Consider the following 26238-nt stretch of genomic DNA (forward strand, 5'->3'; position numbering starts at 1 on the left):
ATAATGGCTGCACAAATTTACATCCCCACACAAGGGTTTTGTTTTCTCCACACCGTTGCCAACACTTTTTTTTTCTTTTTGATAAAAGTTATCCTGATAGGTATATCTCATTGTGGCTTTGATATACATTTCCTTGATAATTAGTGATGTTGAGTACCTCTTTATATACCTATTGGCCTTTTGTATGTCTTCTTTTGGAGGTTCTTTAATCAGATTATTTGGAGTGCTTTTTGTTGTTGTTGTTTTTGTTTTTGCTATTAAATTGCCTGAGTTCCTTATGTATTTGATATTAATGCCTTATCAGATCTGTGGTTTGCAAATATTTTCTCCCACTCCGTAGGTTGTCTTTTCATTTTGTTGATGATCTCCTTTGCTCTGCAGAAGCTTTTCAGTTTGAAGTAGTCTCATTTACCTGTTTTTGCTTTTACAACCTGTACTTTGAGTGCCATATCAAAAAAATCATTGCCATGACCAATGTCAGGAAGATTTGTTTCCCCATCATCTGCTACTTAAGCTACCTCTGCAACAAAAAAATACAGTTAATGTTCAAAGAAAGAACCCAGGTAATATCTTTTAAAAGGATTAGTTTTAGTGATCAGAAATATGTAAAGAAAAAGTTACTTTCCAAAATTTCATAAACTTTGTGGTTATACTGTTTCCAAATCTCTAATATCTTTATGATTACAAAGCTCTATAGCTCTGAAATTATAAGCCTTCATAATGTGGAAGTTTGGGCCATTATTTTTATTTATTTTGCAATCCAATATTTAAGTGATTGTGAAAAGTCTGGAAACTTTTTACTCTTCTTTGTCCTCTCATTTTGTTTTCATTCTTTCTTTCCCTCTTTCTCTTTTTAACATTCAGAGCACCTCAGAATTCCCTCTTATTCCTACTCAGCAAAATGGAGATCAAAATCACCAAAATGTCTACCCCCCACCCCATTCATCAGTTCACAGTGGGGTTTTTCTTTTCTAAGCATTCAGAGAGAGAAGGAGTCAAAAAGGCCCTTTACTGGTCTCAGACGTCTGAAGACAATCTGTCCTTTTTATCTGCTCCTGTTAAAATACTTGCTATAAATAACTGGAGATTTAGGGACCATTCTGACATGTCTGGCTTTTCAACAGTGTTGACTAACAACCGACCTAATATGCCTCTGTGGTGGCTCCAGGCTTGTTATTTGGTAGTGGTGGTGGTGAGGGCAGGGGGGTGGTATTTGTTTTTTTTTTCCTTAAGACAGTTAAACCTTGTTAGAAAAGAGACATGACTCAGTCATTAACTCTGAATTTAAGAGTTATCATTGATTGATTTTCAATATCTTTAGTATGTGCATTTTTTTGAGTTGGCCAGAAATAGTGAGAGACTTTTTTTTGGTGAGCTCCAACATCACTGCAGATGGTGACTGCAGCCATGAAATTAAAAGACGTTTGCTCCTTGGAAGAAAAGCTATGACCAACCTAGAGAGCATATTAAAAATCAGAGACGTTATTTTGCCAACAAAGGTCCGTCTCGTCAAGGCTATGGGTTTTCCAGTAGTCATGTATGGATGTGAGAGTTGGACTATAAAGAAAGCTAAGCATGGAAAAATTGTTGCTTTTGAACTGTGGTGTTGGGAGAATACTCTTGAGAGTCCCTTGCACTGCAAGGAGAGCAAACTAATCAATCCTAAAGGAAATCAGTCCTGAATATTCGTTGGAAGCACTGATGCTGAAGCTCCAATACTTTGGCCACCTGATGCGAAGAACTGACTCACTGGAAAATATCCTGATATTGGGAAAGATTGAAGGCGGGAGAAGGGGACGACAGAGGATGAGATGGTTGGATGGCATCACCAACTCGATGGACATGGGTTTGCGCAAGCTCTGGGAGTTGGTGATAGACAGGGAAGCCTGGTGTGCGGCAGTCCATTGGGTGGCAAAGAATCGGACGTGACTGAGCGACTGAACTGAACTGAAAAAGTTCATTTGGATGTTGCCTAATATCAGAAAAACCCAAACAAACTTTTGGGCCAACTCAATATTAAGTATATGTCAAGTGCACACACATATATATGTGTTTATGTATTTTGCATGTTGGTTCACACTATCAGAAAATATACTGATTTTAGAATAACACTAATTTAGATCCAGGCAAATAAATTTACATTTCCATTTCTTCTAGAAATAACATTTGCCTGCCAGCATATCATGTATTCATAACGACTCCCTTCACACACACACACACATCCCCCACACAAAGTGTAAAGTGTCTTTTTGGTTCATATAATAAACATTCTGAGGCTGTAAACTTTTAAAAAATAAGTCAGTGTTTCTCATTGACATACCCTTATGGCATCTTATTTCACACATGTGTGCCAGAGACTGAAAAAGCCAAATGGGAAAGAAAAACAAGGATGTAAAGGAAAAGGGAAGAACGTGAGAAACTCGACAGAGTATTAAACTAAAATAGAAGCATTTCAGTGTTTAATGAAGAACACACATAACCATCTCACTTTATGTTGTTGTTCCATTGTTAAGTCATGTCCAACTCTTTGCGACCCCATGGACTGCAGCACACTGGGCCTCCCTGTCCCTCACCGTCTCCTGGAGCTTGCCCAAGTTCACACCCATCGAACGGGTGATGCTATCCAACCGTCTCATCTTCTCCTGGCCCTCTTCTCCTTTTGCCTTCAGTCTTTCCCAGCATCAGGGTCTTCTCTACTTTTCTCACTTTAATCCCTGTTTATTTAGTTTCCAAGTCCCAATCAAATCTTCTTTGGTGTCACAATGGAAGAGGCAGGGCTGGTCTAGGATACTCCGGAAGTAAAACCTGGGGCAAAAAGTATGAGCAGTTTATTTAGGAAGTCCACAAAACCTAAGGAAAGAAGTAAGGAAGTGAGACAGAGAGTGGAAGGACACAAAAACATCATTGAGCAAGTTATCCCAGTGGGAACGTGGGTCTGAGTCCTGCTTGGGGCAACAGGGGACAGAGTGGAACACTCCTTAGAGTGGCCCCATCAATGGGATGAGGAAGCTGGAACCCTTACCCACCAGCTCCCTCTCATCCATCACCTATTAGGGATCATGAACAACCCAGCACTCTGGTTTGCTTATCCATAGGTCAAGCATGTAACTGTGGCCAGGAAAGCAACCCTTAGACAAAGACTCACAGGCATTTAAAAAAAAAAAAAAAAAAAGCCTTCAGTCAGGGAGCTGCAGATTTTTGGAGAATTCAGTTTTGAAAGGTAGGTATTCAGAGGACATAGGTACCAATACCTACCTCTGTGAAGGTCATAGACACTGAGGTAATTCATCTGCCTGTGTATAAAAGTATCTGAAATGAAGGCTTCTCTTTATTCTGTATGTTGGAAAAAAAAATGAAACAAAACTATTATTGTTTCTGTGGTAGTATCTTAGCATTTGAGTAAATGACACCAGAGATGATATTAATAAATATAAAGCAAATCTATTTACTTTCTCACACCATCAAATGTACAGTCATGTTTAGTTGAAGTCCTCTGTAGACTAGCATTTGAAATAAGAGCTTTCATAGGTTGAGGTTTAAAGCTGTCTTTCTCCAAGCTGTTTAATTAGAATGGGCTTTAAAATACTTTATCTCATAAACCTTCAAAACAAAATGATTAATTATCTTATGAAATCTATAGAGAATGCGTCTTTAATGTCCTTCTCAATGACCTCTTCTAGCATGAAGGTAAACCAATTGTTTCCCCACTAGCTGAAATGTGGTTTTGCCAAATACAAGATGAGAGAAATTTGATAGTTAGTTGTTTTCTTTTGGTTTAGGAAGAAAAAGGAAACTTTTTATTTATGATTAATTCAAGGAATTTAAGAAATTCTCTTAAATCATTTTGAGCAAAAAGGTAAAAACAGAGGCCTGAAATCCCAGAATTCAAGCAGACCTTTAGAAGTTCTATCCTCAGGGCCTGACAGCCCAGTCTCATATTTTCTCTGTGTATTTTCTTCTACCCAAAGCTCCAATACCTCTCCTCACAGAAATGGACTCTTCTAACAAACCCAAGGGAGCCCCTCCTATTTTTGCTAAAAGGTTCTTCTTTATGTAATCCCAAATCCCTTCATCAAGATTTCCTGGTGAAATAGCACTTCACATTGCTTCATGCGGCTCTAGGCCTGGCCCATCCATTTTGTCTATCCCATACCCCACAAAAGAATGGCCTTCTCATTTCCAGCAGCTTTCGAGCTCCTATCCAGGATCCTCTTTCCTTGACATCTTGTGTGGGACTATTCATCCCACAAGGAGTTTTCCTTCTCTGCTTTCGTATTAGAACATTCCTGATCTATGTACTTCATTTGTTGATTTGCCCAGTGTTGGTTGAGTGCTTCCTATCGACCAGGCACTGTTCCAGTTATTGGAGATGTAGGAGGATGTAAGACAGGCAATCCCTGTGCTCATAGAAGTTCTGTTTCAGTGGGTGAAATCCACAGTGAAGAACACTACAAATTCAAATATGAGGCCTATACAGTGAGAAAAACAAAATAATAATGTGATGCTTTTCATAGGAGTGTTTCTCTTACCAGCCATCCCTCTGTCCATTGCAAACTCTCTGAAGCAAGGGCTCCTTTTTTTCCAAGTACTCTACATTTATTTATATTTATTATAGTGACCTCAAAATACTTACTAATCCATCTTCATAAGTATATTATGTTATTCTGGATAAATAGTATTTAATCATTTTGGATTTATGTGCATTGGATTAAGTTGGTAATGTCTTAATTGAGTTGATATTGCTTGGAAAGACATATTTGACATAAAGACATATTTGACATAAAGACATCTTAACAGATGTCAGAATGTTGGTGGTGGTTGTTTAGTAGAACAGTCTTATGCGACTCTTTGTGACCCCATGGACTGTAGCCCACCAAAAACTCCACTGTCCCATGGGATTTCCCAGGCAAGAACACTGGAGCAGGTTGCCATTTCCTCCTCCAGGAGATCTTCCCAACCCAGGGGTCAAACCCATGTCTCTTAACATTTTTTGCTTGGAAAGCAGATTCTTTACCACTGCGCCACCTGGGAAGTCTTAGATTTCCTTATACATCGTTAAATCTAAAGCTGTCCTGGTAATGTATGAACTAGTTTCACTTCTGACTCTCTACCCTTTTTCTTTTGTTGTTAAGTTGCTCAGTTGTGTCCGATTCTTTGCAACCCCATGGACTGTAGCACTCCAGGCTTCCCTGTCCTTCACCATCTCCAGGAGCTTGCTCAAACTCATGTTTTGTGTCGGTGATGCCATCCAACCGTCTCGTCCTCTGTCATCCCCTTCCCCTGCCTTCAATCTTTCCCAAAGTCAGGGCCTTTTTTCCTAATGAGTTGGCTCTTCGCATCAGATGGCCAAAATTTTGGAGCTTCAGCTTCAGCATCCATCCTTCAAATGAATATTCAGGGCTGATTCCTTTAGGATTGACTAGTTTGATCTCCTTGCAGTCCAAGAGTCTTCTCCAACACCACAGTTCAAAAGCATCAGTTCTTCGGTGCTCAGCCTTCTTTATGATCCAACTCTCACATCCATACTTGAGTACTAGAAGAACCGTAGCATTGACTAGATAGACCTTTGTGGGCAAAGTAATGTTTCTGCTTTTTAATATGCTGTATAGATTGGTCATAGATTTTCATCCAGGGAGCAAGCTTTTTTAAATTTCATGGCTGCGGTCACCATCCACAGTGATTTTGGAGCCCAAGAAAAGAAAGTCTGTCACTGTTTCCACTGTTCTCCATCTATTTGCCATGATGTGATGGGGCCCCTTTCCATGATCTTAGTTTTCTGAATGTTGAGTTTTAAGCCAGCTCTTTCATTCTCCTCTTTCACCTTCATCAAGAGGCTTTTTAGTTCCTCTTCATAGTCTGCCGTAAGGGTGGTGGTCATCTGCATATCTGACGTTATTTACATTTCTCCCAGCAATCTTGATTCCAGCTTATGCTTCATCCAGCCTGGCAATTCACATGACGTGCTCTTCATATAAGTTAAATAAGCAAGGTGAAAATACACAGCCTTGATGTACTCCTTTCCCAATTCGGAACCAGTCCGCTGTTCTATGTGCAGCTCTAACTGTTGTTTCTTTACCTGCATATAGGTTTCTCAAGAGGCAGGTAAGGTGGTCTGGTATTTGCGAATTTTCATCTCTTTGCGAATTTTCCACAGTTTGTTGTGATCCACAGAGTCAAAGGCTTTGGCGTAGTCAATGAAGCAGATGTAGATGTCTTTCTGGAATTCTCTTGCTTTATCTATGATCCAGCAGATGTTGGCAATTCGATTTCTGGTTCCTCTGCCTTTTCTAAATCTGGCTTGAACATCTGGAAGTTCTTGGTTCAGGTACTGTTGAAGCCTAGCTTGGAGAATTTTGAGCATTACTTTGCTAGCATGTGAAATGAGTGCAGTTGTGCAGTAGTTTGAACATTCTTTGACATTGCCCTTCTTTGGGATTCGAAAACTGACCTTTTCCACTCCTGTGACCACTGCTGAGTTTTCCAAATTTGCTAGCATATTGAGTGCAGCACTTTAACAACATCATCTTTTAGGATTTGAAATAGCTCAGCTGGAATTCCTTCACCTCCACTAGCTTTGTTCGTAGTGATGCTTCCTGAGTCTCACTTGACATTGCACTCTAAAACATCTGGCTCTATGTGAGTGATCACGGTGGTTACCTGGGTCATTGAGATCATTTTTGTATAGTTCTTCTGTGTATTCTTGCCACCTCTACCCTTTACTTCCTATGAAATCAACGCAAGTTTTGCTCTCCCTCAATTTTCCCCTAATCTCTATAGAACCCTCCCTCTCCAATCCAGCAGACTTCCATTTCTCCTTTAGAAAAATCTGAACGATAAATCACCTACTTACATTTAATTACACACTCCAACCTGTGTTTGTGATGAATATAAGAAAATATGAGATCCCAGTTAATATATATACTGTATAAAGTGCCTAACAATGAAACACGATGATTCAGAATAAGGTGAAAATGGTTCTGTTCATCAGCACAGAATCTTCCCTTTGAATTATCATATGGCAGCTAGCTCTAACCTCATGAATTTACCCTTGTTTTTAAATGTTGGTGTGTGTGTGTGTGTGTGTGTGTGTGTGTGTGTGTGTGTGTGTTGCTGATTGCCAACAGTACCAGATCTGGAATATTTACTTGACAGCATCAGCACTGGTAGCATGAGAGAAGTACATGGTCCAAAGGAAGTAGGCATGACATTTCCAAACATCAAATTGCTTATAAAATAAGGAATAATTACGACTCTTAAGGGGTTGTTTTGAATATTTGAAGGAAAAAACAGTTAAAGAACCGAACTAAGTGGATGCTGCTAAGTCGCTTCAGTCGTGTCCGATCCTGTGTGACCCCAGAGACGGCAGCCCACCAGGCTCTGCCATCCCTGGGATTCTCCAGGCAAGAACACGAGTGGGTTGCCATTTCCTTCTCCAGTAGATGCTAATCAAATGCTGGTTTCCTTCTGTTTTTCAGAGGCACCAAATTACTTATTCAAGTAACCAAAGTCACTCAGGCTTTGGTTAATGATTAGTTAAAGAGTAAAAATGAAGATTTTTATTTTTTTAATTAAGTCTACTAGGATTGGTTTCATGTATGAATGGAATAAGCACTTAACATTTTATCACAATTAATTATCCAACAATTTTTACTATACCTACTGCTAAATAGTAAATAAAATAATTTATCCAGTGGAATTAATTTCTAATGGTAAACATTTCAGGCCTTTAACACACAATTTTTTGTTTTGAGAATTATTATACCCTGGTGGCTCAGATGATAGATTCTGCCTGCAAAGTGGGAGACCTGGGTTCATTCCTTGGGTTAGAAAGACCCCCTGGAAAAGGGAATGGCAACCCACTCCAGTATACTTGCCTGGAGAGGTCCAAGGGCAGAAGAGCCTGGTGAGCTACAGTCCTTGGGGTTGCAAAGAGTCAGACGTGACTGAGCTACTATTACACACACACACACACTGCACCTGGTGTTATAATGGGGCTTCCTGGTGGCTCAGTTGGTAAAGAATCTGCCTGAAATGCAGAATATCCAGGTTCAACCCCCAGGTCAGAAAGATCCTCTGGAGAAGGAATTGGGAACCCACTCCAGTACTCTTGCCTGGATGGACAGAGGACAGAGGAGCCTGGTGGGCTCCATGGGGTTGCAAGAATCTGACATGACTTAGCAACTAAACCACCACCACCACTATTAAAATATAAATAGTTGATATTAGCCCACTGTTGCATTACCCAGTCTGCATAAAGGAGTTGTTTTGAGATTAGTAAAGCAGTAAGTCCGTACATCTTAAATGGTGGTTAAAGAGAAATCTAGTAACACAAGGAGCACCCCCACATCAAACTTATTTTGTTTGATTTCATAGTATTGGCCAGATGGTATTTTATAAAATTTGAGATACCAGCAACATTTTAAAAGGGAAGATCTCTCATATAATTCCAGGTTTCTCTTTGCAAGTAAAAAAAGTTGATCACATTGGGGTCTCAGACATTCCTGGATAATGAGCTACTCTTTGAGGAGTGGAAAGAGTATTTTTCTGTGGACTGATTACCCCAGTAAAAAATCTGCAAATGCTTCAGTGTACCTTTGGTCATTGTCTTTTCGTTTTTCCAAAAGCATCCTGTTAAACTGTTCCTAGTTCTCAGCTTTAGAGATACACAGAAAATGTTTCTTCCAGAGCCATAAATACTCTTGAGGCTGAATTGTAATAATATGGTATGATTTTTTTTATACATTCCATAATCCTAATAGTTGAAAAAAAGAGAGAGACATTATCTTCTTTAATAGTAAGAGTTAACATTTAGTGAGTCTCTAACTGGGTGCTAAGCACTGTTCTAAGCATTTTAAGTGTAGTCGCTCAGTCATGTCTTACTCTTTGTGACCCCATGGACTCTAGCCCACCAGGCTCCTCTGTCCATGGGATTCTCCAGGCAAGAATACTGGAGTGGGTTGCCATTTCCTTCTCCAGGGGATCTTCCCAACCCAGGGATCGAACCTGGGTCTTCCACATCATAGGCAGATGCTTATAACCATCTATTAATACTTGCAGGTAGGAGACATACACTATAGTACAGCAACTGTTTTAATGTGGAAAATAAACCTGAATTCTCATTATAAGCATTTTAATTCTTATTATATAAGCATTATAAGCATTATAATTCTCATTATATAAGTATTTTACCAGCATCATTTAATATAATTCTCCCAACCACCTTGATCACACCCATTTTACAGCAGAATAGACTGGGGCATAGAAAGGTAAATCCATATGACTTGGGTAAGGAGCCAAGCTGGGATTTATACCTTGTCACTCCGACTCACAGTCTTCCCCATCACTGTCTGATACTCCTTTCTCTGTACTGTTCCTTGTGTTAGCCTTGGTACTTCAGCTGGAGCCTTTGGGATCTATCTGAAGATGAAAAATACAGTTGTATTGTCTCATCATTTGAGACACAGAAAGACAGGCCCACCATGTTGCAGGACTCCAAAAACACAATTCCCATCATGGGTTGTGTAAATGGTGCCCCCTGGAACTGTGCAGTATACCATTTGCACAGACACATGCAGTGGCCTTGCTAACAGATACTCTCTCACACAATTGCTTCATGATTTTTAGTGGCACCGTGCTGTGCCGTGGTTAGTTGCTCAGTCATGTCTGACTCTTTGCAATCCCATGGACTATAGACTACCGGGCTCTTCTGTCCATGAGGATTCTCCAGGCAGGAATACTGGAGTGGATAGCCATTCCCTTCTCCAGGGGATCTTCCCAACCCAGGGATGGAACCCGGGTCTCCCACACTGCAGACAGACTCTTTCCTGACTGAGCCACTAGGTAAGCCCAAGGTGGTTCTTTAGGGGGAGCTGAAATTCTCTGTAGCCATTTCTTCTGCTTCCAGTCATGTCAAGCAGTAGTTGAGGACATACGTTCTCAGAAATAATCTCTAAGGAGTTGAAGGCAGGTTGCTCACAGATTATTTCCCCAGGATAGGAGACTGGCAGTGGTGGCTTTTCTGTGTGGACACAGAGCTTGGTCTGAAATGGTGAGTCACTCTCCCCCAACAGAGCACGCGGTAACGCTGCAGCCAGATTGTGCCCCGTGGTACGTAACTCCCCTTGAGTCAGGAGAGTCAAGTCACTCAGGCATTAAAGTTTAACCTCCTGGCCTACCTGCCAGTTACAAAAGAGCCAGAATTCCACAGCATTCCTAAAGCTCATATCATTTTCACTGTAGGCTTTAGGAATGTATTTAAGTAACAGTGACAACAATGAAGAAAACACATTTGGTTATAGAAGCCTCTGTGGTACATTTTGTGCTATTTTGAAAGAATACATCCATTTGTCCTTAAAAAACAAAGTTTATTTCAAAGGAAAAATATCAATCATACTCACTGAGCAATGGAGCAGAATAAGAGTCAGTGTTAATTCAGATATACCTGTTATATTGTGGGTTGAAATCTTGTCTTCCTATTTCCAGTTTCTCTAATTGGAGTAGAAACCTAACCCCAGTTCAAAATAATATCCCCTGGGCCTGAATAGAAATAAAGTTGGCCTGTTAAAGACTCTCATCCAACTTCCTCCATTATGGGAAAATTTTGGTTCCCCAGCAATATCACTGTGTCTAAATCACTAGGTTAAATTGTTTTAAAGGACAGTTTAACCAATCATTTTGGTACAGCAGGCAACAATATTATTGTTTTAGTTTGGTCATTCATGTACCCAAACTCTGAATTCATTATCTCATGATCTCATGTGTTCAGTTATTATAGAGAAATTCTAACCGTAAAGAGAGGAGTATTTTTCTTCCAAACTAAACTATTTGGTCCTCCCGGAAACAACCACATCTTGCGCTTTTTATTGTTCATGGGATCTAGACTGAGCTGGATCATGAGTAAGTCATGAAGACTGGTTGCCTTACTTCACCTCGTTAGCAAAGTGAAGTATAACTCATAATCATCAATGTACTGCAGGAAATAGCACACTATCTGGAAATATTAAAAATGTCTCCTCGCATGAATCACTTCTTACTGGAATTCTCTTTCCTTCCAAAAACCAACACCAGCGATCTGATGTCCATGGCACATACTTTGGTCCTCAGTGTCTAGAGCTTGTGAGCTTTTTATGGACCTATGAAAATATTTGAGAACTAAAAAGTAAAGTTATTGACTCCAAAATACAAAAAGAAAACTGCAAAATCCTGATTAAAATTTAATTAAGTATTTAAAAATGTAACATTATGTGAACTTCAATAATTGTCAAGTAATTATTTATAAAAATTTTATTACATTTGGAAAAAAAACTTCTGGGCTTTTTTTTTTCTTTTCACAAGAATTCTCAAGAATGTCAGATGATTGCAGAGAAATCAGGGTTAGTCATTAGCTAGATGAGTTTAGTAGCCAAATAATTTCAAAGAAAAATTATAAAGATCCTTTCTAGATTTTCATAGCAAAATCATTATATAATGTGGGAAGCGGATCCATTTTAATATCCGGGATATGATGTGTAGTGGAATTTACAAAGGAATTACAACAGCCTTGCTTAAACTACTATTCATTTGCCAGATTATTTTTTAAATAACTTTTTTTTTTTAAACTAAAACTAAGCTGTCATTGTAATTTAGAGTTTCTATTAGGTAACTCTTAAGAAAAAGATTAACTATCTTCAGAGAGGTCTGTGTGTTAACCGGAACTGACTTAGTCCTTGGGGAAATGAACTGACTGAAGGGCTGTCAGCTGAATGAAGGTTTAAGTTTCATGAACTTGGAGGAGAGAGCTTTTTCGCATTCTCCTCCCGTATGGAGTAACAATGTGTTCTGAAAGTGGAGAGTGTTTTGGCATTCTCTCTCCTAGCTCATTTGCTTTCAACTTTCCATAAATCAAGTTCCGCCAAGTACCATCTTTAAGACTCAACTTTTTGCAAAATTGTTAGACAAAGCACTCTCTTTGAGAAGACAGAGAATACACTATGGAGTAATTCCTCTGAAAATCACAGTTCTGTATTGTATACAGTTATTTTTTTAGAGTTCACTGCCTGCCTGGAATGAAGGCTGACTTTCTCCCCAGAAGAGCACAGACTGATCCACAAAGTCAGGTTAAACAGTACCTGAGTCTGCTTGCCTTTCGCTTATTCAGGAATTTTCTGTTATAAAAGCAAAATATAACTGTAAGTATAAGGTACTTATTGAAATTTTTCTTGAGTTCAAAAGGAAAATGAGTCTTCATTTTGGAAAAAAGAGTCAACATAGTAAAATAAAAGTGCATCTTTTTCCAAAAGTTTTTGTTGACTACTACGTTTATATACACACCTATCATCTGGTATCTAAATACCTGAAACATTCGTAAAGTTTTAATTCCTAGAATGAAAATAATGATTAATTTCTAACGATTTTGATGTTATGTCGACAAAAATAACTGTGACCAGGAGTGAAACTCTAACCATCTCATCATCTTTATCTTAGGATTGATTTAAAAATTAAAAAAAAAAAGAAAATCCTCCTGCTGAGATGCTATTTGTGATGCTATTTGTTTAGTTCCTGAGGTCCTAGTTTTCCCGAGGTGATGTTTGGCTCTCCTAAAAGACAAATCCATGTCCCTACTCCTAAGGCCTTGAGAATGGTGCCTAAGCTCCTCCAGACCTCAGTTTCCTCAACTCTTTGATGGAGGAAACTAGTACATAGCTCATGTGTTTGTGTGTTTTCTCATTTTTAAATGTATTTTATTAAAGTATAGTTGATTTACAATGTTGTGTTAATTTCTGCTGTCCAGCAATGTGATTCAGTTATGTGCTCAGTTGCGTTCAACTCTTTGCAACCCCATTGACTATAGCCCCCCAGGCTCCTCTGCCCGTGGCATTTTAGGCAAGAATACTGGAATAGGATGCTGTTTCCTATTCCAGGGGATCTTCATGACCCAGAGATCGAACTCACATTTCTTGCATCTCCTGCATTGACAGGAGGATACTTTACCACCAGGCCACCTTGGAAGCCCAATTCAGTTACACATACACACATTATTTTTCATACTCTTTTCCATTATGCTTTATCGCCTGATATTGAATGTAGTTCCCTATGCTCTACAGTCGACCTTGTCACTAATATGAGTTTGTTTTCAATATTAATGAGATGACATGTGTGAGCGCCATATCCAGTGCCTGGTACTTGGTGAGCCTGAGTTCTAGCCACTTCTTCCACTCACCTTGCTGGGAAGCACTCTTTGGACTTCAGTTCCATCACCTGATAAATGGGTATATAGAGCCTTCATGAGGCTGATGTAGACGTTATTGTGTTAACAACCTCACTCCGTGACTCCAAGCCATTTCTTTGAGCTCTGGCCAGAGCAGACTTCCCATCCAGAGGCACAGCTCTCTCATTCATGGGCTGATGGGTGGCTGGCTATGGCAGATATTACAGGTCCCCACAAGCACCCTCTCATTTTCCTGCCAGTAAAGATGTGGGGAAACTCTTCCCAGAAGAGCCATTTCTTTGAACTGAAGTACTTTATCTGGATTAATAGCTCATGACATAATAAACACTAAACACTTAAGAAAGAATCTTTTCCTCCTTAAAAATGATGGTGGGGTCAGGTCACTGATTGCCTAAGCCCCCTTCCAGTGTGTTTCTTTTTTCTTTGGGAGAAAGTTTTTACTGTAAAGATGTGGGAACTCAGTTTTGGCAAAGAAGGTATAGAAAATAGTTTTCAGAAATAGTGACTTATGAAAAAGAAAACACGCCAAACTCAGTTTTTGAATTCTGATTCCAGCCGTGAAGCATATGCCATAAAAGGGCACAGGGAGAAAACTTACAAAAGGCTTATCCACTGTGATTAACCAAAAAAAGTACTCTGTTGTTAAGCAGACAGCCTGTGAGCCACATTTTGTTGTAGGTACTGGGAATACAGAGATAAATAAACCCCATTCCTGATTGCAAGGGGCTTGCAGCTCTGTGGAAGAGCCCAGGTGTCTGTTCAGGACCAGACACGGGGGATAGGAGGATGGGAACCCACAGTCCCTTCCGCTTTGCCAGATAAAGAGAGGATCACACTGTGGCTGTGTTCCTAAGCACTCTGGTTGGAATTAGCGTCAGAATCTGAACGTTTGCTTAGCCCAGGGCACCAAATTCAAACTGAAAGGCAGAATGGGACCAGAGAAGCTGACCCCTGAGTTAATTTTTGACCAGAAAAAGAGAGATCAAAGGGAAGAACAATAATGTTGCCAACAAAGCACTTGCAGAGGTCTGCGAGTGGTAGAGAAGGAATCCTTGCACGTAGGTGGATAACGGGTTGTCTCCTTCCATCCCAGAACAACCCTGGGAGGAAGATAAGTGTGTTATCGCATAGAAAAGTAGAATCTTAGGAGATTAAAGTTGTTTTCAAAGATTGCAGTCAAAATCAATTGTCTGAACGGTAACTGTGGAACTCTGCTGTCCCTAGGATTGCTATTGTGTGGTGTCGACTATTGTAAATATATCACACACAAGGTACAAAATGTACATATAGAATAGTAATCATCAGAATTAACCCAAGATGTTCGCAGAACTGAATGAAGCCAAGAAACTGAACTTCTGAGTTTGTCATGGAGTTAGTTGGTCTTTCCTGCTGCTCGTGTTAGACCCTGAAGGGAGATGGAGGTAGGGGAAGCAGCTTGGGCAGATTTCGGGCAAGCCATGTACGGTGTGCATGTCTGTTATCACAGGAGAGGCTGTAATTGATTCAGTAAGGAAGAGGAGGCTGTTGAAAGTTTTCAAGAAAAATTTAACATTTTAAGTTTTGTGTCATTGAAAGGTAACCCTAAGACAATACAGACACTGAACCTTAGACGTGTAAGACGGGAGGGAAGAAAACTATTCAAGTCTATTATGTAAAGGGAGTCAGTGGCTCAAGGTCAAACTGAGATGGAAGCAGAAAACGATTTAATTTTTATAAAAGTTATGGAAGTATAGTTGATTTACAATATGTTAGTTTCAAGTGTGGGGCTTCCATGGTGGCTCAGAGGTAAAACAAAACAAAGCAAAACCATATCCCAGAGCTTGCTCAAACTCATGATGTACATTGAGTTGGTGGACATGACTCATGTCCATTGAGTGCCACCTGGGAAGCCCATTGAACCCTTGAAAGTGTTAGTTGTTCAGTCGTGTCCGTTTCTTTGCAATCCCATGGACTGTAGCCCACCAGCTTCCTCTGTCCATGAAAACTTCCAGGCAAGAATACTGGAATGGGTTGCCATTCCCTTCTCCAGGGGATCTTCCCAACCTGGATATCGAACCCCAGGTCTCCTGCATTGCAGGCAGATTCTTTATTGTCTGAGCCACTACTATATGCCAAATACTTTGGCAAGATTTTACGTGTCTCATTTAATCCTCAAAACCCTGTTTTATCTCCATTTTATAGTCTAGGAAACTGAGACTTAGAGAAGATTAATAAGTTGTTCAAGATCAAATAGCTAGTCACCAGTGGTGTTTGGATTGGCGCCCAGGCAATCTAACCCCAAAGGCTACTTTTTAACCTGCTCCTGTATACCCTCCTTAACTAACAGACATTGTCTCAAAGAGTAGACCTTTTACGTTAAATAGATCTTATTTGTGATGTGTGATCAAGGGGAAATTACTTGAGTTGCCTGGATTGTTTTACCATTACCATTACTACAAGCTAGGAAAAATGTTATCAAACAAATGTAAATTAAATGAGCCCTCTGAAAATCTGCTTTCTAATAAGTCAATTTCCTTCATTGTCTAAAGCATCAGGTATTAAATTATCATTAAAGCATGTTCCATGTACATTTATTTTTGACACTTTTTTTTCCAAATTCTATTTTAATGAAAACTTCAAGTTATCTCACAGTGTTAGAAACAAGAGCTTCAGTTGGCAATGTGATTTTTCCAGTTGTTTGATCTCTTTTAAAAGATTTAACTCAATTTTAGAATATAGCATTGTCCTTTGAGATAGGTACATAGCATTATAGAAACCACTTGATTAAACACAGGGTCTAGTATGAATCTGAAATCGGAACTAGAGAGAAAATATGAGCTATAATTTGGGTAAGTGCTAATATCATTTGTATACATTTCAACAAAGTAACAGCTATAGAGATGACGTGCAAGGAAACAAACCAGACACTGGTCAAGGCAATATTTTTACTCTTGACTGTGTCTATGTAACAGCAAGCAACACTTTATAGAGAGTCAGGGATGGTTTAAGGAAGTATATCAGTTTCTCAAGTTGAGAATCCTTATCTTAACTTTTATTTCTAATGCTTTGCTTTGCTCTTTAAGAATGAGGCATTTAGAACAAGACTGGCTATCAACTCCTGAATGTACCATTAAAATTTAATCTTTTTGATTCTACTTACATCAGTACTTAAATTTATGGAGACAGTGCAGAATGGTGGTTGTCCAGGTTTGGGAGGAGAGGAAAATGGGTGTTACTGTTTAATGGGTACTACTGTGTTACAATTTGACAAAATGAGTGAAAATTTTCTAGAGATGGATGGTGGTAATGGTTGCCTTTGACTGTGTGGATCACAAGAAACTGTGGACAATTCTTCAAAAGATGGGAATATCAGATCACCTTACCTGCCTCCTGAGAAATCTGTATGCAGGTCAGGAAGCAACAGTTAGAACTGGACATGGAACAGACTGATTCCAAATTAGGAAAGGAGTACGTCGAGGCTGTATATTGTCACCCTGTTTATTTAACTTATATGCAGAGTACATCATGAGAAATGCCAGGCTGGATGAAGCACAAGCTGGAATCAAGATTGCCGGAAGAACTATCAATAACCTCAGAGAGGCGGATGACACCACCTTTATGGCAGAAAGCAAAGAAGAACTAAAGAGCCTCTTGATGAAAGTGAAAGATGAGAGTGAAAAAGTTGGCTTAAAACTCAACATTCAGAAAACTAAGATCATGGCATCTGGTCCCATCACTTCATGGCAAATAGATGGGGAAACAATGGAAACAGTGACAGACTTTATTTGGGGGGGCTCCAAAATCACTGCAGATGATGACTGCAGCCATGAAATTAAAAGACGCTTGCTCCTTGGAAGAAAAGCTATGACCAACCTAGACAGCATATTAAAAAGCAGAGACATTACTTTGCCAACCAAAGTCCATCTAGTCAAGTAATTTTTCCAGTAATCATGTATGGATGTGAGAGTTGGACTATAAGGAAAGCTGAGTGCTGAAGATGCTTTTGAACTGTGGTGTTGGAGAAGACTCTTGAGAGTCCCTTGGACTACAAGGGGATCAAACCAGTCAATCCTAAAGAAAATCAGTCCTGAATATTCATTGGAAGGACTGATGTTTAAGCTGAAACTCCAATACTTTGGCCACCTGATACGAAGAAATGTCTCATTGGAAAAGACCTTGATGCTGGGAAAGATTGAAGGCAGGAGGAGAAGGGTACAACAGAGGATGAGATGGTTGGATGGCATCGCTGACTTGATGGACGTGAGTTTGAGTAAGCTCCGAGAATTGGTGATGGACAGGGAGGCCTGGCGTGCTGCAGTCCATGGGGTCACAAAGAGCCAGACATGACTGAGCGACTGAACTGAACTGAACTGAACGGTTGCCCGACAGTGTGAATGTATTTAAGGCCACTGAAATTTTATGTATGTTTTACTATGATAAAAAGAATACTTTATCTTGACCTATACTTATAGAGGGTCAAAATATATTTAGCCATTGGATATATAATTTTTAAATACTTGAACTTAAATTGACATAGCCAATTCCTTCATTTTAAAGTAAAATCTATAGATTTCTAGCTTCAAAATGGTGGATAGATGATCTCCCCACCCATTTTTTTTTTTCTAAAAATATCACCCAAATCAATAACATGAGCGAACTCTAAAAATAGGGATAGTACAGAGGTATGTATAAGTATGTATAATGTACACCCAACCACAAGTCCTGACTCTTTCTCGGGATAGTCAGCATACCCTACATCTCTCCCCATGGAAGACAAGAGGTTTTGCAGCAGTAGGCAGAGAGTCCATGAAGGATAGCTGTGCAAACTGTGTTTGGAGGATGCTACAAAAGTCTGCAAACTGACCAGGGAGACCTCCATTTCCCTTCTCTTGCCCACATCAGACCACTAGCAGCATGACTTAATACCCATCCCTAGAAAACACAAACCACCTCAGAGGGAAAAAAGTCATACAGTGACATTTAGGGTGGTCCAATAAAATACCTGCTGGGCACCTAATCTCACTACAGCAAATTCCCCAGTGCACAAGCCCCACCCAGGCACTCGGCACCTCCATCACCCTCTAGAGCTCAACCTCATTTGTGTCATTGGGTCAGGGACCAGTGCAGGAGTTTGAGAATCCTACTCTTACCACTGATGAGCTGTTTGCATGTGTTTCTTTAATATCATTTAAATACCTAATTGAAATGAGGTTAAATTTACAGAGATACACATAATTTGAGAATAAAGAAGAACATAAAGAATGACGAAGAGAGGGTTAGAATAAGAAGGAAATATAACAGCACTTATGAAACTTCAAGCAGCTTACTTGAGCCGTACAATGCAGGGTGTTTTTTTCTTTTGATCCCATATTTTGAATTAGTACAAAGTTCTGAGAGTTACTTACAAAGTATATATCTTGTCAACATTACTGATCCCAGGCAAAAATGCTTATGCCAGTTTTAAAAACTAGTTTTCTGCACCTTTTGATTGACAGTATAATTGGTTGACAGATGTTTAAATCTATATTATCAGAGATCTCACGTATTGTTCTTTTAAAATAATCATGTTAGTCAGGATTACTTAATGAGGTAATCAAAATGCCATGTATTGTGGAGGTAACCACAAGTGACTCTAGGATTATGGCTAAACATCTTACACCCTTCACAGCTAACAGACTTGTAACCTTGTCATGTATACCCTCATCATAGTGTTTATGAGCCTAAAAACTAGAAACGAGGACAGTGAACTTAGATTGCTTAATCCTGGATATCTTGAAAATCTAGAATTTACTGGCTGATGGACAAGGAGTGAGGTGCTATCTTGTGATTTCGATTTAAATTTCCCTGATAATTAGGGATGTTGACCAGATGGCTAGTAGGTACATAAAAAGATGGTCAACATCCCTAATTATCAGGGAAATTTAAATCAAAATCACAAGATAGCACCTCACTCCTTGTCCATCAGCCAGTAAATTCTAGATTTTCAAGATATCCAGGATTAAACAATCTAACACTGAGCGACTTCACTTTCGCTTTTCACTTTCATGCATTGGAGAAGGAAATGGCAACCCACTCCAGTGTTCTTGCCTGGAGAATCCTAGGGACGAGGGAGCCTGGTGGGCTGCCGTCTATGGTGTCACATAGAGTCGGACACGACTGAAGCGACTTAGCTTAGCCATCTATATGTCTTGTTTTTTGGAAAAATGCCTGCTCAAGTCCTTTGCCCGTTTATTGATCATATTATTTGGGTTCTTTTTCTATTGAGTTGTACGAATTTTATATGTATTTTAAATATTAATACTTTATCAGATATGTAGCTTGCAAATATCTTCTCCATTACATAGGTTAAATTTTCACTTTTGTGACATTATGATTTATAAGAAAAATACATTTGGTCATTCGGATGACCAAAATCTGTTTCTAATACATATTAGGTCTTTATCCACTGGTTCCTGGTTCACAGCTCTTAGAACCTTTGGAATTTCCTGTGATAAGAATCATTAACGTATCTTTTGTAATGCTAATAAGGTAACCTCTGGAAAGTCCCTTAGGGAACTTAAAGAAGGGAGTAGAACCAACCAATCCTTTAGAAAGTTGGAACTTTCATTTTCACCCAGATTTCTGAGGGGATTGGCTGGGCGAGAGGCTAGAGGTTGAATCAGTCCTCAAAGACCAGTGATTTAATCAGTCATGCCAGTAACAAAGAAGCCTCCATAAAAACTGGAAAGAATAGGGTTCAGAAATCTTCAGGATTGGTAAATATGGGGATACGGGGGCAGAGTGATGCACTAGGAAAGAGTGTGGAAGCTTTGTGTCCTTTCCCCGTACCATGCTCTACATACTTTTTCCATCTGGCTGTTCCTGAGTTATATCCTTTTATAATAAAACAGTAATCTAGTGAGTAAATGTGTTTCCTGAATTCTTGGTAGCATCTCTAGCAATAAGGAGGGGATCATGGGAACCTCTGATTTATAGCCAGTTTTTCAGTATTGCAAGTAACAACTTGGGTTTGCAACTGACATCTATAGAGAGCAGGAGGGAGTCTCATGGCACTGAGCCCTTAACCTGTGGAATCTGATATTATCTCCAAGTGGATGGTGTCAGTATTGAGTTGAATCCTCTGACACCCTGCTGGTGGTGTCAGAGAGTTGTTTGTTGACATGGGAAAGTCTGCATCTGCCCATCCACCACCCCCATCCCCCAACACGCATTACAGTTGTAAAGTTGGAGAGTGGAGTGAAGGGAGTGAAAGTCACTCAGTCATGTTCGACTCTTTGCGACCCCTTGGACTATACATATACAGTCCACGGAATCCTCCAGGGCAGAATACTGGAGTGGGTAGCTGTTCCCTTCTCCAGGGGATCTTCCCAACCTAGGGATCAAACCCAGGTCTCCCACATGGCAGGTGGATTCTTTACCAACTGAACCACCAGGGAAGCCCATACAGGTCGATGCAGAACCCAGAAGAATTTTGTTGATGATTTCCTTTGCTATGCAGAAACTTTTTAGCTTGACATAAAGATTTGGTGCAGTATCTATCAAAATTCTAACAGCATTCTCCACATAAATAAAAAAGACAATCCTAGAATTCATATGGAACCACACACACACACACACACACTTGCAAACCACAAATAGCCAAAGCAATTTTGAAACAGAAGGACAAAGCTAGAGGCATCACATTTCCTCATTTCAGGCTATATTACAAAGTTATAGTAATCAAAACAGTATAAAACATAAAAGCAGACCCATAGATCAATGGAACAGAATAGAGTCTCGAGACTTCCCTAGTGATCCGGTGGCTAAGATTCCATGCTCACAACGCATGGGGTCCAGATTCAATCCCTGAGAAGGGAACTAGTTCCCACTTGCTGCAACTAAAAGATCCTGCATGCTTCAACTAAGACCTGGCACAGCCAAATAAATAAATATTAAAACAAACAAACAAAAAAAAAGAATAGAGAACCCAGAAATAAACTCATGCTTTTTTGGTCAATTAATTTTTAATAAAGGAGCCAAGAACATACACTGGGGGAAGGATTATCTCTTTAATAAATGATGTTGGGAAAACTCGATAACCACATATAAAATAATGAAATTGGACCTGTACCTTACAGTGGTCACAGTAATTTACCTGAAATGGATTAAAAACTTACAAGGCCTGAAACTTAACATTCCTACAATAAAATAGGGAAAAATTCCTTGACATTGGTCCCGGTGGTGCATTTTTAGATACGACACCAAAAGCACAGGCATCAAAAGCAGAGTTAGACAAGCAAGATTACATCAAAATCATGATAATTACTTTTCTAACCTGACATTTTACAAAAGAGGTAGGAAACCTGAAGGTCAGAAGCATTCGAAATATAATACTCTTGAGCTTTTCCTGAGGAGTCAAGGAACTTAGCTCCAAGGAGGTTTATGCTTACAGAAAAGTCCTTGAATCCAAATGTATATAGGAGAAAGAGCTCAAAATCTACTACCGATTCCCCTCCAGATAAGGGCAATACCACATTATTTCTCAATAAGTAGGAAATACGGAGAAGGCAGTGGCACCCCACTCCAGTACCCTTGCCTGGAAAATCCCAGGGATGGGGGAGCCTGGTGGGCGGCAGTCCATGGGGTCGCTAAGAGTCGGACACGACTGAGCAACTTCACTTTCACTTTTCACTTTGATGCATTGGAGAAGGAAATGGCAACCCACTCCAGTGTTCTTGCCTGGAGAATCCCAGGGACGGGGGAGCCTGGTGGGCTGCCGTCTATGGGGTCGCACAGAGTCGGACAGGACTGAAGCAACTTAGCAGCAGCAGCAACTGCAAGAGTTCCAAGTGTTTTGTTCTTATTAAATACTTGAGTACAATGTAGAATGCCAGGACACTGTAGCAGCAACAAAATAACAAGCCCGTGCTCCATGGTCCTTCTTCCTACAACATTACTTGGCCTAGATGCAGTCCTGATTTTAAGCACATTTGACAGGCCTGTATATTTTGCTACATCATAACATGGTTCTCAAAAATTGTAATCTGAAAATAAGAGTTTACTCAAAGGATAGAGATTTGGAAGTGGGCAGAGAATTTCAAAGTTAGTAACATCTGAAAATAATCGAATTGTATAGTAATTAACATACTATCTAACTGTTAATGAACTTAACAGTTCATTCAGTTGGTTTCAGTTACTATTTTACATTTAATGCGTGGCTTTTGATAACTGTCCTTAGTCCCACAGACTGTGCTTGCCATTGAATAAAAGGAAGGTTTTAGGGTGTACTCAGTCTATTCCCCTGCAGTTGATGCTTTCCACAGGAGTGTTGCCTGTGTTGCCTGCTGACCACCATTAGTATGGGAGAGATTGTAGGTGATATCTGGATTTTTTTTTTAATTAACACTTTTATTTGGGGGAAATGCAGTCAGCATATCAAACCCATTTAATCAAATAAACATAAGCTTATTGTTGATGTTATGTAAGTTAAAAGAGAATGAGTCAATGAAGAAAAATATCAACTCATAATGGTGTATACATGGTATAGATGCCAGTAGGACAAGACTTCTGAGGTTGTGTCCAGATGTCTGAAGTTTAGGAACCATGATACCACACAGTGGTTTGACCAACCACTGTATACCAAATGTATACGTACGGTTGGATGGCCATGATGAACACAGACATCTGTGGTACAGTCCTTTGAAATGTTGCAGGGACAGTAGTCAACTGCTACTGCTGCTAAGTCGCTTCAGTCGTGTCCGACTCTGTGCCACCCCATAGAAAGCAGCCCACCAGGCTCCCCCGTCCCTGGGATTCTCCAGGCAAGAACACTGGAGTGGGTTGCCATTTCCTTCTCCAATGCGTCAGAGTGAAAAGTGAAAGTGAAGTCGCTCAGTTGTGTCCGACCCTCAGCAACCCCATGGACTGCAGCCTTCCAGGCTCCTCCGTCCATGGGATTTTCCAGGCAAGAGTACTGGGGTAGTCAAAGAGAAGTCTATATAACACTACACACTTCAGTATATCAGGAAAATGCTAGAAATCATAGTAGCTTCTACATCAAATGCATGTTCTCCAATGCTAGAAACATAGTAGCTTCTAGATCAAATGCATGTTCTCTAAAGCCCTCCAGACAAGGTCCATGTGTTTCCTAAAGTCCCTAAATTCTCCCCAGATTCAGGCATCCTCATTGGCCATTGTGTACACCATCATATATTTGTGTACTAACAGGAATGTGTGGGAGGAAGCAGTTTCATATCCCTTCGTTCTGAGGAGCTTTTCAGAAGAAATAATATGTGATACTCAACTTATAAAACATTATTTCAGAAATTACCCTATGGGGAAAAAAATTCCTTAGACTGAAGAAAACACTGTAATATTGAACAAGCACTATTAGGGTTTTAAAAAATTGTGATCAGTTTGTCACTACCTTAATATCAGGGATAAGAGCAAAATTAAAGATTTCAATCTCCATGGCTTTGTGCTACTGTGTACCACTCTGCATCTGTCTTTTTCTGTAACTTTGATGGATGTATCTAAGAAGCTTCAAGTCTTCTGGCTCGTTGCATATGTTGTCAGATTCCCCACTATTTAAACTTGTTTTCTTTGGGGACAGGGGTGATGTATTAGTCATTAAAGGACTGTGATATAGTGTACCCAGTTAGGAATTTCAGAGATAGATTCTTGGAATACGTGTAACATTGAGTAGAGCACGGGACAGCAGTAGTCTAAAGAGAGTAAGGATGTGTTTCTGACCGGGAAGGGAGTGCCAGTGAGCTAAGTAATCTCACGGGACAGAAAGAGCTTTCTTGGGGATGATGAAACAGAGGACTGACTATCTCAGGAGGGTTTTAAATTTTTAGTTAATTTATCTCTAATTGGAGGATAATTGCTTTACAATATTACGTTGGTTTCTACTGTATATCAACATAATCAGTCATAGGTATACATATGTCCCCTCCCTCTTGAGCTTCTTTCCCATCTCCCACCCCTCCCCAGCCCTCTAAGTTGTCACGGAGTTTGAGCTCCCTGTCATACAGCTATTTCAAGAGAGTTTAACCCTCAACATTCAGACATTTCATTTGGTGATTACTGTTACTTTCTTTCTGAAATATCAGCAAGAAGATAGTGGCGGGGCCTTACGTGAAAGAGAACAGTACTTCAAATAAGTAATAGCAGTTGCTTTCACTTAGTCTGGGTTGTTTTTTTTTTTTTTTCTTTTTTCTCTACATTAAAATTTCAAGAAAAAAAGATAAACCTCTTTTCATAAGCCCCCTCCCTTCAAAAAGGGGAGTAGTTTCCCCAACTTTCTTTTGAATGTCTGAAAGTATGTGATTGGTTAACCTCCCTTAAAGTGCCAACAACGTGTTTAACATGGGACAGAGCCAAGACTCTGTGAGTGCCCTGAACAGTCATTGGAAAACTGAAAAGCTTAAGGAGCTAGCTATATGGCAAGCAGTTTATTGGCATTTACCTGAAGTGGCCTGAGAGGAGACTAAATAATAAATGTACCTTGAAGTGTGACCGGGGAGGAAGAGGTGAAGGGTTTGCTGTAATAAGTAGCCAGAGGTCTGGCGAGATGCCTTACTACATTAATTTTCCAAGTCCTTTGGGTGGGTCACATTTGCGCTACAATATCCTGTCTGCAAATGCTAAATAAATACCAGGATCACGTCAGACTAAAGAACCAACGTACTAACTAATGTCATTTAAGAAATCAGGATGCTTAAAGTATTTTTCACTTGATAATTCACATTCAAATTAACTAAAGTTGGCACACCCAGACAAATGTTAATATATATCCTAGTGGAAATGTTTAGAGGGATTGGGGAGGGAAATCCAATCCTCTTCTCTTAAGAGCAATTTGAATTGTTTTGTTTGTTTTTTGTGGTTGTTAAAAAATTTTATTGGAGTATAGTTGATTTACAATGTTGTGTTGGTTTTATATGTATAGCAAAGTAGTTCATTTACATATATATTCATTCTTTTAGAGATTCTTTTCCCATATAAATTATTATAAAATATTGAGTAAAGTTCCCTGTGCTATATACTAGTTATTATACATATATCTAATCCATTGGTTATCCATTTTATACACAATAGTGTGTTTAGTGAAAGTTGCTCATTCGTGTCTGCCTCTTGGAGACCCCATGGACTGTAGCCTGCCAGGCTCCTCTGTCCATTGAATTCTCTAGGCCAGAATACTGGAGTGGGTAGCCTTTCCTTTCTCCAGGGATCTTCCCAATCCAGGGATTGAACCCAGGTCTGCTGCATTGCAGGCGGATTCTTTACTGTCTGAGATACCAGGGAATCCCAATGTTTTTAAGTTAATCCAAAACTCTTAATTTATCCCTCTCCCATACATTTCCCCTTTGGTAACCATAAGTTTGTTTTCAAAATGGATCAGTTTAGATTATGTCTACTAAAACAAAAAATATTTTATTTCAGATATAAGAACTGGGGCAGGGATTAGTTTTCAAAATAAGAGATGTTGAGATATAAGCTTCATTCCTTACTAAAGAGCTGTTAGGAATTTGCAAACCCAGAATCTTGGTATATACATATAAATCAATGAAATTTGCATATGATTTTCAAAAAAAATAAGGTTTACAAAATATCCTGCAAGGAAGCAGCCTCAGTACATGAAGCCACTTGTCCAGCAACATGACATTAGATTTTTCAGTTTAAACATTACAGGATGACCAGATGCAACGATGCCTGCTACATTCTGTTTAATTTTTAAGAGACAATTTGTGTTTCTACAACCAACCCCAAAGCATGAAATTTCATTAAATGTGCCCTAAATGAACAGCTGCTAGTCTCCCAAGTCCTCTCAACTTTACTTTTGACTAGAACTTTTAGTTTTCTGTGCCAGAGTTTGAGAAAAAAAAAATTTTTTTTTTTTTTTTTGAGGGTGGATAAACAAGTCTATGGTGAAGGGGTGTGTTCCTTATAAAGGTGCTCGGGGAATCTTACCTTGAATAACAAGAGACACCTCATTTCTCAGAGGAGGAAATAAGTTTCGAGATGTCTTCTGTTTGGCTGGTTTACACTCCTCCTCTCTGGCGCTGATCTGC

General features: G+C 39.5%; 1 protein-coding gene and 1 long non-coding RNA gene across 5 annotated transcripts in view; one reads left to right on the forward strand and one right to left on the reverse strand.

Annotated features, from left to right (window-relative positions):
* The window catches only part of PDE4D (phosphodiesterase 4D), a 1264832-nt gene that overhangs the window by 941974 nt on the left and 296620 nt on the right, over positions 1-26238 (forward strand). The window lies entirely within an intron of this gene.
* On the reverse strand, positions 2613-26232 carry LOC102184195. Its single transcript, XR_310863.3, has 4 exons — positions 26138-26232; positions 9312-9417; positions 3256-3333; positions 2613-2805 (listed from the first exon to the last, which is right to left on the reverse strand). It is a non-coding gene; the product is annotated as an uncharacterized LOC102184195 (long non-coding RNA).

This window comes from Capra hircus, chromosome 20 (assembly GCF_001704415.2).
Source record: "Capra hircus breed San Clemente chromosome 20, ASM170441v1, whole genome shotgun sequence".
NCBI lineage: Eukaryota > Metazoa > Chordata > Mammalia > Artiodactyla > Bovidae > Capra > Capra hircus.